The sequence below is a fragment of the Pseudopodoces humilis genome, chromosome 21 (assembly GCF_049639895.1).
Source record: "Pseudopodoces humilis isolate 2021_Gansu_Grassland_sample_001 chromosome 21, ASM4963989v1, whole genome shotgun sequence".
Taxonomy (NCBI): Eukaryota; Metazoa; Chordata; class Aves; order Passeriformes; family Paridae; genus Pseudopodoces; species Pseudopodoces humilis.
Window position 1 is genome coordinate 555,272 of NC_142220.1, and position 20,490 is coordinate 575,761.

The 20,490-nt window shown below is 60.4% G+C and overlaps 1 protein-coding gene across 7 annotated transcripts in view; it reads right to left on the reverse strand.

The window, feature by feature from the left end:
- Positions 1 to 20,490, reverse strand: part of RBFOX3 (RNA binding fox-1 homolog 3) — a 131,289-nt gene that overhangs the window by 71,272 nt on the left and 39,527 nt on the right. The window lies entirely within an intron of this gene.

The following is a 20,490-nucleotide window of genomic DNA, read 5'->3' on the forward strand; positions in this document are numbered from 1 at the left end:
AGGTGGGAAGGGAGCCAGGCCCCCCAGACTGGCTCTGCAGCAATCCCTGGGGCAGGCTGCTGGCCAGGGCTGTGTGAAGCCACCAGTGTCTCCCAAACACCATCCCAGCACATTCCATTAACCCCAGCACTGCAGCACCCAGACAGGGATGGGCTTCCCAGCAGTGGGGAGCCAGTAAAAATCCAAGAGGCAGCCTACAGAGGAGTTTGGATGCTGGCCCCAGGAGCAGACTGGAGGCACCCACTCTGGGACCGGCACCTGCAGCCACCCAGCACACCAAGCAGGCTGAGGGAGTGGGCACCATCCCTGCGACGGGCACCGCCACTGATGTGGGGACAGACTGCAGGGAGCCCAAGTCTGACTTGAGATACAGTCAACATCCCATGCAGGCACTCCCCAGACTTGCTGGAATTCCCCTCCTGCTTCATTAGTCCTGCTCATTAGGCTCTGCTCCTGATCAGCAGGCACAGCTAGAGTTCAGCAGTGTCGCTCCCCAGCCCTTCCATCCCAGCCTCTTTAATGCTGGTCTGTCACAGCCGGTCCCCTAAACCCCCTCGGTGTCCCCTGAACACCCTGTGGCTGTCCCCTTCCACAGGCTCTGCCACCAGTCCCTGTTCCCTCCCTGTGGTTTGTGTGTGACCAGCAGCCACTCGGAGCTGGGGGCTCCGAGGGGACTCACACTGTGGGCTTTGCTCCAGGCTGAACCCCTCCAATCTGTGCAGCAAGTGCAGGATAAGACAAACACTGGGAAAACCCAATTGCATGGCTGAAACAAACTGAACACAGCAGGATTTTTTCTGCACCATCTATTTTCAAAAGCAAACCCATGTGAGTGCAGGATGAGGGCTGGCATGTTCCCCACTGGTGTTGGGGGCCCAGCAGCATCCCTCACCCAGCAGCAGCATCCCTCGCCATCGGCAGCATCCCTGCAGCACCCCGCCACCGGGAAAGTGCTCCTGCCCCAGGAGGGATGGGAAAGTGAATTGCAGATCCCTACGGGACATCTCCCCCAGGAGCCACCGGGCTTTTACTGCACACTAAACCACAGCGATTAGATCAACAAGCCAACCCCTGCAAGGCTGAGAGGTTTTATCAAAGCCAGCAGCACCTCAGGGAGGAGATGGAAAGATGATGCAGCTGCCCACAGCATCCGCAATCCCTGGGCCAGCCTGGCGGCTGCTGCAGGGGCAGGACCAAGGCTGTACCGGCTCATTCGCAGGAGGCTGAGCCTCTGCCGCTGCCTCCCTGCCCCCGGACGCTGGCCCTGGTCCCAGCCCGGTGCCTCCTGTCGGCCCCACCGTGGCAGTGGGGTGCCACAGGCTTGCCCCTCAGCAGGCAGGGCTGGGGGGCAGCAGGAGCTGGGGAGGCAGCTGCCCGCAGTGCTTCTCCCTGGATTGCGGAGGAGTGGGGAGAGGAATTTTCTTTCAGCAGCAAACTCGCTGAAGCAGCACTCGGCACCTGTACAGCCCAAGATACAGCTCCTGCTCCAGCCCGACCAGCAGCTATTTCCCACTTATCTGCGCCACAGCTGATATCTGTGCAGCAGAACACGGCGCTCAGTAATGGGATTTTGATGCTAAACAGGAGATGTTTTTTTCCTCGGGTCTCACGTCACACCTGGAGGTATCCATGGCCATGGAGGTGACACTGAGGAAAGCTAAAGAGTTTCAACTCTTGTGCTGAGGGAGCAGCTTCACCTTCAGCTGCTAAACAGCAGAATTACAGTGATCTACCATTGCCTGCCCTCGTCGTGCCCCCACCCCACCACAGCCCTGGGGAGGGGAGGGAGGAGGGCACGCCCCGCTCCGCAGCCCCACTGACCCCCGGCTGGACGGTCCCCGCTCCTCCCACAGCTGCCGTGGGTGTGAGCAGAGCCCCTTGGTGCTGGGGAACCTGCAGCCCCCGGGCACCAGTGCTCCCAGTGCTCCTCGGGCCCCAGGGCAGCTGGGCAACACCTGTAGCCCGCGGGCATCACCCACTCCTCATGGGCATCACCCACTCCCCGTGGGCATCACCCACTCCCCGTGGGCATCACCCACTCCCCGTGGGCACCAGCTGCTCCCAGCTCTCCCCCAGCCCCGGGCACTGCTGTCAGCTGTAATCCCGTGCCACAGGGACCACCCACACGCCACAGCAGCACCACACAGACAGGCTGGGGTGGCAGAGCCACACTTGCAGCTGCCTCAGCGAAAGGGGAGGAAGGCTTGCCACCTCCCCATGCGAGCAAGGGGAAGGTCCCACGCACCCCCAGTGCTGGAGCTGGGAAAGTCTGTGCCTGCCACAGACAAAACCAAAGCGATGGGAACCACCCCCGCAGGGTGCGGGTGACATCTCACCCGTGGGAACGCTGCCGGCGCGGCGGCAGGGCTGTCACCAGGGTGGCTGGGCTGTCACCGTGGCATCAGGGCTGTCACCAGGGCGGCAGGGCTGTCACTGTGGCATCAGTCTTGTCACTGTGGTGGCAGGGTTGTCACCAGGGCGTCAGGGTTGTCACCAATCCCGCGGCACAAGCCGGGTGCCGAAGGGCACCAGCAGCAAAGCCCCAGGCTGGCGGTGCTGGGACAGTCTGGCCAAGATCAAAGTGCCATGGCCGGACCCTGGCACGCCTGGCCAGGCGGAACACACCCAGGCCAAGGGGTGCTCAGGGGTGCACGGGGATTGTGGGGTGCACACTGACCACGGGGGGCACACTGACCACGGGGGGCACACTGACCATGGGGGGCACACTGACCACGGGCGGCACACTGACCATGGGGGGCACACTGACCACGGGGGGCACACTGACCACGGGCGGCACACTGACCACGGGGGGCACACTGACCATGGGGGGCACACTGACCACGGGGGGCACACTGACCACGGGCGGCACACTGACCACGGGGGGCACGCTGACCACGGGGGGCACACTGACCACAGGGCCCTGTACTGACCATGGGGTCGTGTACTGACCACGGGGGGCACATTAACCTCAGGGTCACTGCAGTGAGCACCTCCAGCCCTGGCTGCAGCAGTGCCCAGGGAAGGAGGTGCCAGGGAAGGAGGTGCCCAGGGAAGGAGGTGCCAGGGAAGGAGGTGCCCAGGCCAGCCCCCTGCGGCTGTCCCGAGGAGCACCGGCACCGCGGTGAGGGGAACACGGCGCAGCCGAGCGCAGCCCCAGGATGGCTGTACTAGCAAGGGTCTGATCCCGCAGGGAGGGTGTGCCCACGGCCAGGGCAGTGCCCGCAGCCCCTGCCGCAGGGACAGGGGTGCCAGCAGCCGGGGCAGCCCTCGCTGTGGCGAAGGGATGCCAGCAGCTGCTCGCAGTCTGTTTTCCTGCACAACTGCATTAAGCATTCCACACGGCACTTTTGCTGTAAATCACTTCCTATTCAGGCTCACTGCTGAGGGTCTCTGAAGGTCGATTTTCCATGGTTATGACAACAAAAACTAAAATTGGGTCAAACCTGAAAGGTATTATCTTTCTCCAAGCTGCTAAATGCACAATAGTAATGAGGTTGGTTAAGCAGTTCACCCCCAGCCCGCATTATTTGCTCTGAAGATGTATTAACCAGTTAAATGAGCGTGATAAGGCAGCCCTGCACATTCCTCCCACCAGCTGCATGGAAGATCTGAAGTTCTGGGTCTCCATATCCCTGTTAATAACCGAGACCACGGCCCCACCGACAAAGGCGGCCGCGCCACGCAGCTCTGGGCCAGGCTCTGCCCGGCCTGACCCACGGGAACACAAAGGCAACTTTAAAGGCATCCAGCAGCTCAGAGCCATTGGAAAAAATAATTATCATTCCTCCTCCCCTTTCTCTTTCTTCTTCTTAACACTCTCCCTCCTCCAAGCTCCTGATGAAAGGACAAACCCACTGCCTGCCCCATCAAAGGCGCTTTAGCAGCATCCCTACACCAGGATGGGGGATTATCCCTGGCAAACACGTGCAGCTGACCTGGCTGCCACCACCTGCCATGGGACCCAGGGGCGTGTGAAAACCCCCCCAGCCACCTCGTGAGCACTGGAGGTCACTTCACAGCAGCCCCCAGAAGGTGCTGTGTGCCCGTGGCAGGGCTGTCCATGCAGACCCACTGGCAGGGTGCAAGATGGGCTGCCATGGGAGTCCCCAGCCCAGTGGGGCTGCAGGACCAGTTGTGGGACACAAAGAACATTTGTTTTTATGGGATTTCTGCTGTTTTTCCTAAAACAAACACCCATTAATGTAAATATAACTGATGTAAACAATCATGACCCTAAAATCCATGTGCAGCTGTATGGAGCAGGGAAAAGAGAGGGAGGGAGGGGAAACACTTTAATTAATCTCTAAAATGAATGAGATGGGAAAACTCAAACTGCAGGGAAAGCATCTGGTGCTGCTGCAGGAAGGGGCTGCCCAAAACGTGGGGCTGTGCCCTGCTGTGCAACACCGCAGCCTTCGGCTCCCACACCGGGCACTCCGTGGCCCCAGCTCAGCTCTGCGAGAGCCCCAGGCACCCAGGGAGGGCAGCACAGTCCTGTGTGCCAGTCCTGTGTGCCAGTCCTGTGTGCCAGTCCTGTGTGCCAGTCCTGTGTGCCTGTCCTGTGTGCCAGTCCTGTGTGCCTGTCCTGTGTGCCTGTCCCCTGTGTCAGTCCTGTGTGCCAGTCCTGTGTGCCAGTCCTGTGTGCCTGTCCCCTGTGCCTGTCCTGTGTGCCAGTCCTGTGTGCCAGTCCTGTGTGCCAGTCCTGTGTGCCAGTCCTGTGTGCCAGTCCTGTGTGCCATTCCCGTGTGCCAGTCCTGTGTGCCTGTCCTGTGTGCCATTCCCGTGTGCCTGTCCTGTGTGCCTGTCCTGTGTGCCATTCCCGTGTGCCTGTCCTGTGTGCCTGTCCTGTGTGTCAGTCCTGTGTGCCAGTCCTGTGTGCCAGTCCTGTGTGCCAGTCCTGTGTGCCAGTCCTGTGTGCCAGTCCTGTGTGTCAGTCCTGTGTGCCAGTCCTGTGTGCCAGTCCCCTGTGCCAGTCCTGTGTGCCAGTCCTGTGTGCCAGTCCTGTGTGCCATTCCCGTGTGCCTGTCCTGTGTGCCTGTCCTGTGTGCCAGTCCTGTGTGCCAGTCCTGTGTGCCAGTCCTGTGTGCCTGTCCTGTGTGCCAGTCCAGTGTGCCAGTCCTGTGTGCCATTCCCGTGTGCCAGTCCCGTGTGCCTGTCCCCTGTGCCAGTCCTGTGTGCCAGAGCTGGGCACATCGCTGGCTCGTCCCTCCTGAGCTGCTGCAGGCTCCCAGCTCCAGCCCCAGCAGCAGGAGGTGCACCTGCAGGATCCCCCAGCAGCCTGTCCCCACGGGCATGGGGACCAGGGGAGGGGACAGGAGCTGTCACCTCCTGCAGGAGGGACCCTGCCACCAGTCAGGGAGCACACGGGGGAAACATGCAGAGAGCCTGAGCGTGCCTCTCATGGTGATCCAGCTGGGGCTTTGCCAGGAGGAAGCTGCTGCATGGAGAAATGCCAGCACTTTCTAGCACAGAAAGATGGATGAAGATCCCAAAGTGGGATCTGTGTTGGCAGCTCTGGGACCTGCACTCTGGCCTCCAGGAGCCACCTCCTGTGACCAAAATGTGGCTGTGAACAGTACCTGAGGAGCGAGGGAGAAAGAGAAAGACAGAGAAGATCCAAGGAGCTCCAAGATGAAGGAAAGGGCCTGGGAGGTCAGCCAGAGGCAGCAGCAGATTCACTCAGTTTAAGGGGACAGCGGTGAATCCAGACTGGGCTCTCTCCAGGAGAGCAGCTCCCTGGAGCGATGCAAAGGAGGTTGGATGAATTAGAAAGACAAATGTGGTGCTTCTGTCCTTCCATGGTCCAGAACTCCCAAGTGTGCATGGGCTGTCTTGGGCGAGCAGAGCAGGCAGATGGAGCCCGATGGAGCATCACCTCAGAGCAGGGCTGTCCCTGGCAGCACCGCACACAGCGAGGGGGGACGTGCTGTGACGGGTCCTGGCAGAGCCTGGGCAGGGCCAGGATGCACAGAGGACTCAGGGACAAGGGAGAGGAGATCTGTCCTGCCCAGCAGCAAGGCAGGCCCCTGCTTTGCTCTCTCCTGCACAGCCTGCCCGGCTCCCACAGCAAGGGCTGGCACAGCACTGTGCCGTGGCATGGCAGGGAGAGACCAAAGCCACCGCACATCGGGACACCCCACCCTGCCCAGGGAGCAGGGAGCAGGCAGCTCCTGGGACAGCAGAGCATCACTGCTGGAGCACCCTGCACCGCCTGCGGCACCGATCCAGCTTCCCTCTGCTCCTCCTCCTCCAGGGCCTCTTCCTCTCCTTCCCCTCTTTGTCATTCCTCTCAGCTCACGCCTCTTCTCTGCTCTCCTTCAGCTGCTCACAGCAATAATCCAGAGCACTGACGCCCCAGCAGATTGCTCAGCGCCGCTCCCTGCTGCTGACCGGGGTTTTAATGTCTCCCCCGGCCGTGCCGGGGCTGGTCCCCACCTCCAGCGGCTGCCGGGTCCTCCCCCGACATCCCTGCTCCAAAAAACACCTGCACCATCTGCAGGGATAGGTGAGGAGCACCCGCCACCTCCAGCTCCCTGGGGGCTCAGCCAGGCTCTCAGCCCTTCCAAGGACCCTCTGCAGCAGCTGGAGGGGCTGCAGGCTGGCAGCACAGCCCCCCGTCCTGGGGACAGGGAAGGGACAAGTGCAGCTCAGGGTGGGTCAGAGGTGCTGCTCAGAGCCCCACGGCTCAGGGCTCTGCACAGGCAGGGACAGAGCAGGGACCAGGCAGGGACCCAGCAGGAACTGGGGCTCTGCAGGACCCACACAGCACCCCAGGCAGCTCCTGGCACTCACCAGCACCCTGCGAGGGCACGAGCCAGAGCAGGACCTGCGAGGGTCTCCTCCCCAGTGAGGAGGATGGGTATGACAGGGAGCTGAGCTGCTGCTCAGGGGAACCTCGTGAAATTCAGGAAGAAAACAGCCGAGCTCCATTCCCAGAGCTGAGCTGCCCATGGGACAGCCAGGAATGCACTTCTGGGACCAAGGAACCCCGGCCAGCCCTGTCATCACCTCCACAAGGCCATGTCTGGATCCCGTATCCAGCTTTGGGCTCCCCAGTGCAGGTGGGACTCATATACAGGAGGGAATCTTGCAGAAGTCCAGAGTGATGCTCGGAGGCTGGAGCACAGGACAGAGACAGTGGGAGGGAGGTGGGTGCTCAGCCCAGAGAAGAGGCTCAGGGGCACCAGGGATGTTATGGGGAAATCAGAGCCAGGGCAGTGGAGCTCCAGCTGCATTATCCCCTTTCCCAACAAATCCATCCATCCATCCATCCATCCATCCATCCATCCATCCATCCATCCATCCATCCACATCAGCAAAACAATTTTAGAGGCAAGCAGCAGCCACCACAGAACTGCAAAGAGGAGGCAGTGCCAGGTGCCAGCAAGCACAGCCTGCCTGGCCCCAGGCCCTGGCCCCATCTCCACACGCAGTGAAGGGAGCAGCAGATGAGATGGGGGCTGCCCCACGACCCCCAGACCCCTCAGCACAGGCACACCACTCGCTGCCAAGCTCAGATCCCCGTGTCCCGTCCTTTAATTAACATTCCACATGTAAAGTTGGGATTGTAATTACTGCAACTGATTAACAGGCCGAAGGTAGCCCGTCTCCGAGGGAGCAGATTAGCCGTGGCTCTCTGGAGCTCCTGCTCTCACCTCGGCACTGCCGGCGCATTCTAAGCAGGGCCCGGTGCCCCCGCAGCCGGTGATTTATGGGTGAGCGGGAGGAGGACGCGCTGGCTCCGTCCCCTGCTCTCCCCACGCTCTGCTGGGGCAGGACAGATCCCGTTTCGGTGGCCCAGGGCTGGCAGAGCAGAGGATGCTGGATGCTGGGAAGCGATTCCCAGAGCATCCCCTCCCTGCTGCCCAGGCACCAGGCAGAGGACACAGGATAGGATTCCCCTTGCAGGGAGAGGAACACATTACACTCCTGCCATGGGAAGACACATGGGAACATCCCACATGTCCGGCTCGGCTCTTCTCTGCCCACCAGCCACGGCCCTGGGGTGTGACAGGACCCCCCAATCCACGGCTTCATCAGGCAGGGAAGGCAATCAGCTGTAATTAACGGCTGCTGCGGGCAAAGCGCGGCACAGGGACCTTCTTTCCTTCTTTTCCCCAAGACTGCAAAATAAATTATCCTGCAAAGTTAGCAGAGGCTGAGCTATGGAAACAATTAAACAAAAATTAAATCTAATTCATTTATACTCGGAGCACAAAGTGGATAATGTGGGGGTTTTCTTTGCTCTCCTCTCTTTGCCTTGGTGTTACAGAGGACTATTATGGGAAATTAATCACGGGGAAAAGCAATGAACGTGATCTATCGCTCTTTAAAAGTGCACTGTAGTGATTATATAAAAATCTATTAGAGAGGCCAGGAAATAGCAGAGTGACACCATTTAAAAGGAAAAAGGAGACCGGGCTGGTGGCGAAGGGATCGATTTCTTAACTGACGGATCCATGGCAGAGGGAGAGGAGGAGGTCAGAGCCGGGTGGCTCCAGGGTTTCGTGCCCAAAAACCTGGTCCAGCGCCCCACGTGTCGCTGCGGGAGGGCTGAGCCTGCAGGGATCCCAGCGAGCACAGTCCCACAGGGACTGCAGCATCCCGGGGTGCCCGGGGAGTGACCCCACCGAGGAACGATCGGCAGAGCAGACCCTCCCCGCCCGGCCCCCGGCACACGCTCGGCTCTTTAACAGCGGTGATAAAACCTTCACCGAGGCAGATTCCACCATAAATCGCAGCCGGCAGCGGGGCCGGCCCCGGGCCAGCCTGACGCTTTAATGACACCATCAATCCCCGAGGTGCGGCGGGGGGACCCCCGGCTGCAGCCCCCCAGCCCCCCGGGACCGAGGCTGCGGCAAACTGGCCACTGGCCACAGAGCTCCCGGCGGGCAATCTCACCCCACATCCCACCCACATCCCACCCCACATCCCACCCACATCCCACCCCACATCCCACCCCACATCCCACCCACATCCCACCCACATCCCACCCACATCCCCCCCCACATCCCACCCCACCTCCCACCCACATCCCACCCACATCCCACCCACATCCCACCCCACATCCCACCCACATCCCACCCACATCCCACCCCACATCCCACCCCACATCCCACAGCCACTGCAGTCCCCTGCTGCCATCAGCCCATGGCTGCCACTGCCAAACCCCCCGGCCCCACGCTGGCACAGGGAAACACCTTTGCGGGAATTTAATGGCAGTTTCTCCTCCCCACCAGGCGTCTGGGAGGCAAACACACCACACTCCCTCCACTGCATCATTTAAACGATTTTGGGGGAAAAAAGAGTGGGAAAAAAACCCCTTTGATCTCAACAGCCCGCTTGTTTAGCCCATGCAGGGATTTAATTGAGAAGGGATGTCCTTGAATAAATGCGAACATGTCCTCACTCCCCAGGAAGGCTGCTGCGAGTTGAACAATCCCCTGGATGAGGTTTTCCGCTCATCCAGGAATATTCTGGGACAACACAGCCCCGGGGCCGCTGCCGCATGTCAGCCATCCAGCACTGGGAATGCCAGTGGTGGGCAGGCTGCCGTGGCACAAGGATGGGTGTGGGAGACCCCAAGCCCCGAGGGAGGGATGCTCCCAGGGCTGGAGAACCCACTCTGCCCCAAACCCAGCACAGGGGCAGGTGGGGGGCAGGAGGTGGAGCACTCAATGGGATGGGGACCGGGGCTCACTCGGCACAAGTAGGGGGCCTGCAGGTGGGACGTGGAGCCCTGGGGGAGCCAAGTTACGGCACGACAGGAGGCGGGGGCAGCCGGTCCCCAAGAGCTGGCACTCACAGCCGGGGTGCCAGCACCGGCCCCTGGTGAATGCCGGCCCCGCTGCCAGCCTTGGCAGCAGCGGAGGAGCCGCAGCAGAACCCGCCAGCCCCGGGGGGCAGCTCCTGCTCACTTCCCTCTGCCAGAGCTCAGCACCCCGGCATCCCTGCCCCTCCTCTGCAGCTCCCTCCGGCCCGGCCGAGCTCCCTGCCGGTGCACAGGAGGAAGGCAGCTGGGGATGCCCTGTGCCACACACCTGTGAGGGGAAGCACACTGGGGCAATGCCGGCCGGGAGTTCCTCAGCGGCAGCGCTGCACCCACACATTTGGGTCTTTGCATCTCCTGCCCCTGCCCGGCGCAGCCGGTGTCAGGCGCCGATCAGCATCCTCCTCCTCCTCCTCTTCCTCCTCCTCCTCCTCATCCTCCTCGGCGCAGCCGCGTGGGTGTCTTTGCCGCAAGGCTCCCTCGCCAGGGAAGCGCCGCGCTATTTTAATCCGGCATCTCCCACCATCCCAGCGAGGTTGGCTGCGAGCGCAGCCCCAGGAGAGCTCTGGCCCGCGCCCCCGCCCTGCACCTGCTCAGGGTGGAGGAACACCCCGAGGCTGTGCTTGGAGGAGCCGGGGAGGCAGGAGTGGGCTGGTGGGCACTGAAACCCAGGGAGGAAGCTGCTTTTACCCTGGAAGAGAATTCACGGTGCTAAAGGTGAGCGCAGGGAGAGGACACGGGAATTCCCAGCTCATTACAGCGCTGGCATCTGTCAGCCCGTGGGAACTGCAGCTCCTCTTCTCCTCATCCATTACAGTTCTTGTCCTCCCCGTGCCCAGGGGACTCGTGCTCAGCTCTGCAGGGTCCCCACCACTGTCTCCCCACTGTCCCAGCAGCTGTGCCACAGGGTGCCAGTGCAGAGCCACAGGGACGCTGGTGCCCACAGGGCCCCTGGGCACCCGCAGGGTCATTGCTGGGTGCCCACCCGGACCCTGGGTGCCCACACGGACAGACACCGGGTGCCCACACGGACAGACACCGGGTGCCCACACGGACAGACCCTGGGTGCCCACATGGACAGACCCTGGGTGCCCACACGGACAGACCCTGGGTGCCCACACGGACAGACCCTGGGTGCCCACACGGACAGACCCTGGGTGCCCACACGGACAGACACCGGGTGCCCACACGGACAGACCCTGGGTGCCCACACGGACAGACCCTGGGTGCCCACACGGACAGACACCGGGTGCCCACACGGACAGACACCGGGTGCCTGTGCCGTGCCAGCACCGGGGGCTGCAGGTGGAAGGCGAGCAGGAGCGCTCTCAGCCCCTGGACTTGCTCGTGGCTAAAGGCGAGCTGATTAAAGCAATTTGGATTTTAAATAGTAACGCCAGAGTGGCTCATCAGCACTCAAGAGGCAGTCAACTGACAGGCTGAGGAGCCTATTTAGGGATCTCATTTGGCTGAGGATCCTCAGCGAGGCCCCAGGGCTCCCTCGGAGAGAGGGTGCTGGCACAGGGGTGCCCCAGGCACCCCACAGCCCCCCCAGTGCCAGCCTGGGGACACAGAACAGCTTTGTCAGGGAGTGCCAACAGCCCTGCACACGCAGCCAGCTCTGTCCCCTGCCCTGTGGCCACAGGGACACCCAGGAGCACCTGGCACAGCCAAGGAGCACCAGAACTGCCAAGGAGTGCCCTCTGCCCACTCCTCCCTTTCCTTAGGATTGTTTGTTTTCTGTAATAAAGGCTCTGGGAAGGGAACGTGGAAGGAATTTCGCAGTGTTTCTCAGGAGGCACTGCCATGCAGCAGCAGCCCCAGAGCAACAGATAAAGTGCTTTTTGCAACAGCTAGAGCCCCACACACACGTTTTGTCTGCTTGGACTCCAGGGCCGAGATGCTGGACATTTAAAGGTGGGAAATCCATCAGGTTTGGTGCATGCAGATCTCCAATCACAAAGGAGCCTGGACTCACGTACAGATGCAAGAGCAGCATAAACAGCCTTGAAACGCTCCGTACCCTTCCAGCTGCTCATTCCCTACCCCTGTGTTTGCTCCTGGCTCTGCTGGCTGAAACTGGGCTGCCCACGGGTGCGGGGCCAGCCTGAGCCCAGGGCTGGGCTGCTGATTCCAGACCTCCCGTCCTCACTCCTGCAGCTGCATTCCAGTGGGATTCGAGTGCTTCGACATCCCCAGGCTGGATCCCCTCACTCTCAGACGGGGAAAAGGGGAAAAAAGAAAAGAGTAGAAACGGGGAATGAGGGGCAGGGGCAGAGGGGGGACAGGAGGACAGGAAAGGGAGGGCAGGAGCTGCAGCCCTACACAAGCCACTTGCCGACTTTCTTGTGAGCTCCGAGATGCCGTGGGAGGGAACTGGCACAGGCGCATTTCGTTTATTTATAGGCATTCCTGTGGCACTCGATTAAATGCTGTGGTGGAGATATTGCAGTGTGAAGAGTATTTAGAGCCGTTTAACACCTCTTAGTCGGCAAAAGCCCATCTAATTCCTGCAGCGAATTGGGAAAGTGCACATAGCAAGGGCAAGAGCAAGGAAGATGCCTTCTAAACCCTGGCTCCACCTGGGAGAGACCTTGTGATCCTTGATGCACTTGTGGTAGCGCATCCATGAGCCCCACATGATGCTCCACTGCCTCCAGGTCAGCCCAGGGCCCGCTGTTCCGCAGCAGGGGGCATGTCCTGGGACACACATCCACGCCCTGCCCGGCTCCCACCGAGCCGCCTCTCCCCAGCCGCTGCAGGGGGCTCGTGGCACACTTGCACAGGGTGCTGGCCCTGCCTGTGCCAGCCCCGGCTTCCTCAAGTCCTGCTGAAGGATGGGGCCTGCCCAAGGGAGGGCACAGGAATTCCTGACGCTCAGGAGAAGCTCGCTCCCAGCCTTCCCCGGGTATCCATAGCTGCTCTGCAGAACCTCCCAGCGCCTTATCGGGACGGCGAAGGGCTGAGCTGGTAAATCTCCAGATCTCAGGAAAGCTGTCAGGGGAGAGAGTTCAAAGGAAAGGCTGCCAAGTGCACATCAAGGTGAGCTCTAATTGCACCGCTGCAAATCCACTGCTGGCCCTTTCGCCCTTGGATGGCTTTGTCCCCTGCTCCCCCCTGCTGCAGAGCTCGGCCTGCCCGTCTCCCAGACGGGGGACAAGCCACGGGAGCCCCCGGCGTGCTGGAGCTGTGGCCACAGCGCTGCTTGCCCGTGGCCAGCGGACAACGGCCTGAGGCTGCAACACGGCGAGGTCGCTCAGCCCCGGCAGTGCCACTGAAGCACATCCCCACTGGCTCTGCCCAGCCACTGCCCCAGGGACCCACAGCGCGGGCTTTGGATCAGCTGAGCGTGTCCCAGTGCCTGGACAGGAGCTGCCCTCTGCTCTGCCCAGGGAGAGACCCTCAGAGCCCCGGCAGATCCAGCCCGGGGTGCCTTGGGGTGCCAGGGCTGGTGGCCATGGAGTGCCAGGGCTGGTGGCCATGGGGTGCCAGGACCAGTGCCCGTGGGGTGCCAGGGCTGGTGGCCATGGAGTGCCAGGGCCGGTGGCCATGGGGTGCCAGGGCTGGTGACCATGGAGTGCCAGGGCTGGTGGCCATGGGGTGCCAGGGCTGGTGGCCATGGGGTGCCAGGGCTGGTGACCATGGAGTGCCAGGGCCGGTGGCCATGGAGTGCCAGGGCTCGCCCCACCAGCTGCTCCCCTGCACCCGGCCCGTGCCGCTTGCAAATGAATGCAATTAAGTTGCTACTGCAGCGGCCCATAATTGCTGTTTCCTCAGCTTGGCAACACGACCCCGGAAGCCCCCATTATACTAATCACTGTCACACGAACACAATCGCAGAACACATAAAAACCTGGTGTGCTTCGTGCTGAAATATAACCCTGCCGAAGGCTGAGCCGTGCCATAAATCTGCTCAGCACTTAACACTGCCGGCTAAATGGCCCCGCTTAATTATAGCTCCATAAACAGGACTTTATAGCAGTATCAATAGTGTCGGAAATCAATCCCACCGATGGACAAAGGGACGTTCCCTGCTGCCCTGGGGCCGGGCCACCGCTGCTCCCTGCGATCCCAGCTCAGGGGAATCTCCACTCCCGAGCCCATCCTGGACTTCCACCCGGCCTCGGTCCGGCGCTGCCACAGAGCCACTGCCAGGACATTAGCATGGCAACCCACACCGATCTCTGTCAATTAGGCTACAGTATTTGAGCTCTAACCAGCTTCAAATTGAATCAGGGCAAAATCATCAGTATAAGAAGTGCCCGCACCAGCCCTTCAATTCCAGCACTGGGAAAAAAAAAAGTTCTACATCTCATAATGGCCTTCTACCCCATAATGAACAGGAAAAATAAATTAGATTCCCAGCTAAGGGTATATTTATACAATTTCATTATGTGCCCATGAGCAAGTCTGGTTTTCACCAAGATAAAAATGAGCTCTCAGCGATGCTCGTGCTAAATAAATGGAGTGATTTAACAGCTTAACAAGGAGTGCGACAGAGGGGCTGGGGAACTGTGGCAAAAATGGAAAATAAAAATAAAAAATATCAGAATGCTTGTGTTTCCTGCATTACACTGGCACTGCCAGGTCAGATCCACCCAGGAGGAAGGAGACGGCAGCGCTGGGACTGTGGAAGCATCCCAGGCTGTGAGCACTCCTATCCTGCCCAAATGAAGCAGTTGGGAGCAACTCCTGACTGCTTCAGCTTCTGGTGCTCAATGTCCAAGTGATCCTCGTGAGCCAAACCCAAAATCCCAGTCCCTCTCCTGGCTGGCAGCCGGTGGGTCCAGCTCGCTCTCGCACTGCCACAGCAGCCCAGCCGTGCCAGGGCCACGAGCACCAGCTGCCTGCAGGAGTAGGGAGAATTCTTGTGGCAGCTTTGGGGCTGGAAAGGGATATTTGCAGCCTGGAAATCGCTCCCAGACTCTGAAAGCATGGCTCCTCTCCCAGTGCTGCTGGGATATTCCCAATTCCTCCTTTCCTCCCAGAGGAAGGAGCCTCCTGTTACCCAATTCCCATCTCCCTTCCCTTGCTCCACTTCCAGCCCTTCTGTTGCTGGGCGCTGCAGCTCGTGTTCTCCCACCCATGAATGTCTCTCATGCAGCCAGGAGGGACCTGGCCAGAGTCTGGAAGAGCTTCTCACCCTTCCAAGGTTATCTGCTCCCAGGGAAGGCTCCTCCATCCCATCTCCTGCCACTCCTGAAAAGAGCATGTCAGCTCCCCCTGGGCCCCATCCTGGGCCAGGCATCCATCTGGGCTCAGCACCGTGTGCCTTCTCCAGCACAGTCAGGCTGATCCCAAATCCATAACCCACACTTGAATAGCTCATCCAGTTAATGGCAGAGCTGCCAGCAGGCAAATCTGTCCTCTCAGCATCAGCAGCAGAGCCAGAGTGAAGCAGTTGCCTTTTTCTTTTTTTTTTCTCTCCTTTTTAAATCAATCGCGAGGCCACATGGTCCATCGGTGGGATCTGGAGACCAGGAGCCATCTCCAAGACTGAGCTGCTGGCTTGGCTGCCCATCACAGCTCTCCTGCCACAAGGTGACATTTCCCCCTCCATCCTCCCTACCCCAGGGAGCCGGGTGGATTAATAGTTCAGCGGGGCTTTGGAAATATGTGTGCCGGGAGTTATGAGCCTGATTCATAACAGGAGTTCCCTCCCCTGCTACAGAGATTAATCACCGGTGCAGCCACGGCTTGGGCTCAGCCGTCCCCGAAGCGCGGCACAGCTGGAGCGGAGCTGAGCGCGCTGCTGCCGGCCGAGCCTGCACCCCCAGCCCTGTGCAAGAGGAGCTGCATTGTGGCAAGGATCGGTTCCGAGTGCCTGCGTGCTCCGTGCACACCCGGAGCAGCCCCGCAGCCTGCCCGTGCTGCCTCCTCCCGGGAGGAGCTCGGCCCCCGTGGGCTCAGACTGGCTCCAGCCCATTTAGCCTCAAATACCCTGGTAAATGCAGCAAGAGCCCGAACCCTGCCCCGAGGATCCATCCCCTCTCCGTGGGGCAGCCCAGCAGAGCTGCCCCTGCCTGCTGGGGAGCTGCAGCTGGAGAACAGCCGAGCCCAGCACTGCCCACCCTGCCTGGCCCAGGGGCACCCACCGGTGACCCTGACCTGCTTCCAGAGGCTCTTCCCAGTCAAACCAGCCCTCCCAACACCACGGCTGCCCAAGGAGACAATGGAAATCTCTGTTCCCAAGGGGACAAGGACCATCCCCGTGATTCTCTGTTCCGGCTGCTCTGGAATTCCTTCTTTCTGTCCCTCTAACATACGTAACAACCAGATAATTTTTACCGTACCATTTTCCCAGCCCCAAGCAGAGCTCTTTCCCAGGCTGCCGGAATCCTTTACAACCCCCAGAGGATCAGCAAATGATTTTTCACTCTTCCCTTTGGTTTGGAGAGAAAAGGGATCTCGGCTCAATCACAATTAGAGTAAACTGCGGCTCGTAGGCAGAGAAAGCTGCGGTTCCACTGTGCGACAGGAATGATCTCATCAGGCACAGGGTCACATCACCAAAAAATAAACCCTGCAGAGATGATAACGGCTCCTGCCTGCCCCGAGCTGAGGCTGGGAGCACTGGGCCTGGGGAGGCACAGGGAGGGGCGTGATGGAGATCACACAGCAGCACAGGGATCACAGCACGGTGGTGCAAAATCAGACGTCAGGACCTCTGACTGTGCCTGCCCTTCCTCCTGGGAGGAGGAGGAGAACTCCCACATCTCCCTGCTGATGTTGGTAAAGCACCTGCCCAGGTGGGAGTGCAGCTCTGTGCTGGCTCCCTGGGATGGAGGAGCACCCCATCTCTTCCAGCTCCCAGCCCCGAAGGCCCCCATGCTCCAGAGCTGCCCAGGCAGGCCCAGGGGCTGCAGTGCCAGTGGAGGGGTCCCACTGCAGCACTGGCACCAGAAGGGAAAAATCATTTGCCTTTTCTGGCAACCTTTGCTCTGCCCCTCCCAGCTCCCCCTCTGTTGCCTAATCTGCTCCTCGCCCCGAACCAAGGAGGCTGCAGGTTCAGTGGGGCTGGACGCTACAGATTAGATTGCATCTGTCTGGGTATAAATAATTTACTGCTTGATGGTCAGAGTGAATTTAATTAGTTCTTGTTCTCCTGATAGAATCAGCCCACCGCTGCTAAAGCATTTCACTCCGAATTAGCCTGAGAAGCACTAACAAGGCAGCGCTAATTTTACACACACGACATCCCCCACAGTCTCTGAAAATACAGCTCCACCGAGCAGGGAGCAGCGCCGGCCCCGCGGGGCTGGGAGAGGGGCAGCGTGAGGGGTGAACCCGGGCACAGCCTGGCCAAGGAGGGATGTGGGGATGGGCACCTGCACAGGAAACCCAGCCCTTCCCCTCTCGCTCTGCCCTTACTTCCAGTTCCCCGGGGATTTGGAGAGGGGACAAGGGGACAGGGAGCCTGTGGCTGGCAGAGTTGATGCTGCTGCCTGTCGGGTCCCCTCCTGCCCAGGGAGGGGCTCCCTGCCGGCTGAGCGCCCACCTCACCCCCCTTCCTCCAGCTCCCGGGGTCATGCCAGGCCGCTGGCTGCTGGAATTGCTGCCACAGCCTTGGAGAAGCACCAGCACACGTCAGCGCTGCGGGGGGACGCGTGCCCGCTCACCTGGAAGGGAGAGCAGAGCGGGGCAGGAGATGGGCAGGGCACCCCCAGCCCCGAGAGAGGCCTCTGGCACCCCATGCCCGGCCTCCTGTCCAAGCCCAGGCTGCACACCGACCTCACCAGAGATGGAACCGGTCTGTGAGGGGCTCGGGCAGGACCCAAGGCATGGAAGGTGCCAACAAGGCCCCTGCCCCAGTGGCTGCATCACCGCAGAGCGAGCGCCACAGCCCCCGGCGCTCCCACGGGCACCCAGCGCTGCAACATCACCACCCATTGTCCCTGTGCTCAGGAAGGAGCCCTGGGCTCTCCTCCCTGCTCCAACCTCGCCTGTCTCCACCAGGATTTGTGCTCCACATTAACATTCTGTCTGAGCCGAGGTGGCACCATGGCTGCCTGTGCCACACCGAGCCCTGCTGCTGACCCCAGATCACACCCCCCAGTCACCAGCTGACACAAATCCAGGGCATTTCCACCCAAAAGTGAAATTCTGGGGACATGGGACAGCATGGAAAAGCTCCAACAGCAGCGATGCTCTGTGCTGTGCCAGCGGGAAGCTGCTTGAGAGCACCTGAGTGCTCCTGCTGGTTTTTGCCTGGAGCAGAGGCACCCAACCACGGGATGGGCCTCAGCAGCTTGGTGGCCACCGTTCCTGCTGGCACACACAGAACAAGCCAGCTTGTGTTCCCCAGCTGATGGGCAAAGGCCCTGAGCTCCTCACTCAATACATCACCTGTGGAGGTGAAGTGGCCACAGCCACTGGCAGCTGTCAGAGGCCACCCCTCAATTCACCCCAGCTCAGGCTGCTGGTGCCACAGACAGGGATCAGCCCCAGGGCACATGTGGGGAGCAGCATCCCTCCTCCCTCCCTTTTTTCCTCCTTCCATGAGCTCATCCTCTGCCCAAGTCACTCTCCCCCACCGGGAACAGCCCGTACGATCTCGCCCTCTCTCCTATTTACGCATAAGCCAGGCTGACAACTCCTCTTCATCACCGTGTCAGAGCCTTCCTCGGCAGCCATGCATCTCAAGCAGGACAGCACCATAAATATTGCATAGGAGGTGTTTCTAATCTAGTTACAGGCTCAGCCTCTCACGCTCTTCCATCAGGAAGCCTTGGATTGAAATTGAAGTGTATTAGTATAATTTTATCAGGTTTTATTAAGCCTGGGGTCTCACGTTTTTGATATATAGTTTTAATTAAATTTTAAGTCAAAGAATGCGGTTGTTCATATTTTATCTCACCGTGGCACATCGGGAGGAGGCAGTTAATCAGCACGTACCAAAACATCCCTGCGCCTGTGATGGACGGGCGGAAACTTTGCCAGCAGAGCCCAACTTCCCCCCGTGGCTCACAGCCCAAGTGAGCCCCAACCCCGCTCCCACGCTGGAATCCTGCAGGAGCACACACAGGTGGGAGGAAGGGAAAAGCCTCCGGACTGAGCAGGGAAGAGGGAAGGTGGCCCGGAGGCAGCTGGCACCGGGGGCTGCTCCCGGCTGGGCTCAGCAGCTGCCACTGGCAGCAGGAGAGCAGGCAGGGACCCAGGAGCAGGTCCTGGCAGGGACCCAGGAGCAGGTCCTGGCAGGGACAGAGCCAGGGGCTGGCTCCAGCACCACGAGGGACCTTTGCCTCCCCTCAGGGCAACCACGGGGCTCTGGGCTGAGCCGTGTGCCAGAGCCCAGCCGGGATAGCTCCCTCCAGCCTGGGAAAAGGGAATCCCAGCCCTTGGCCCTGCAGTGGGGTCCCCGAGGGTGCAGCAGCCCCATGGGGATGGTACAGTCCCCAGCAGCTGCACTTCAGTGCCAGGAGCATCACCAGCACGGTGCCCCTCCTCCTGCTAAGAGCACTTTGGGGACACGAACGTCAAGGTCTGTGCCTTCTGCCAGCAGGAGCAGCAGATGCCATCGCAGCTGGCACTGCCACTGCCCTCACCTCGTGCCTCCCTGCCCAGGGAGGGCCGTGGCTCCCCGGGGACCCAAGGCCACAGTGGTGGCAGATTGCTCACAGGTCCTTGGGAAAGGCTGATTCATCCTGGCTGCACAGGGCAGAGCAGAGGCAGCTCACCACCCACCCACTCCTTTGCCTGGGCACCAGAACACGTCTGGCTGCAGCTGTGCCCTCCCCACACTCGGCTGGAGCAGCACAACTGCACCACAGCCCTGTACCCTCCCCAGCTGGGGCACAGCAAACCCTCTGCTGGCAGCTCCAGCCGGGCTGGGGTCTCCAGAGACCTGACCCAGAGCATCACCACAGCCCCCAGAGGCAGGACTGGGGTGACGGGAGCTCTGGGGACACAAGCAACAAACCCCCCCAGATACGTGCCACCATCACCTTAGCTGGGCCAGAGATCTCAGGGGATTCCCGAGTGTGAAACCACTCAGCCCAGAAACATCTCAAGTCCTGGAGCTTCCCTGCTGTGGAAAGCAAAAGAGCTGAGCACAGACCTGTCTCTCCCAGTTGAGGTGCTGAAAAAATTTTCATCAAACTTGACAAAATGAACTCAATTAAAAACCATTTTGAGGGCATTACATTAAAAAAAAATGAGTCTCATCTTTCCCACATCGAGGTCCCCACCTGGAAGAGCAGCAGGAACCACCAAGAGCAGCACCACAGGTGACAGGTACAGCCCTGCCAGTGACAGGACACGGGCCAGGTGCCCATGGACCGTGGTGCCGGGGGTAAGGGACCAGAGGAGCTCCCAGGGCTGCCCTGGGACCTGCTCCAGCATTCACCCAGAGCAGCAGGTCCCGTCCTGGGGAGCAGCTGAGGCTCGCAGCCAGCGCCACAGAACGCGGCTACGGCGCCATTGCCGACGACAGCGACGTCCTTGCAACAAGGAGGGAGGGAATCCCAGGACGAGCAGGAATGGTTCTGCTCATCAGCTGCAAGACTGATAGACTTGGGGGGTGGGGAGCACGTTTTGCATTTCCTTCCTTCTCCTTTGCAGAGAAACAGGGATTTGGGGTTGGATTTGAACTTCATCCAGAAGAAGATAATTTCGCTTGAAAAGGAAGCAGTTGGATTGCTTAACACACTCTGTCCCTGCTCCCATTGCAACAGGGTCTGAGGCACAGTTTCAGGCCAAACAGCCCAGCCTGTGGGTTACCC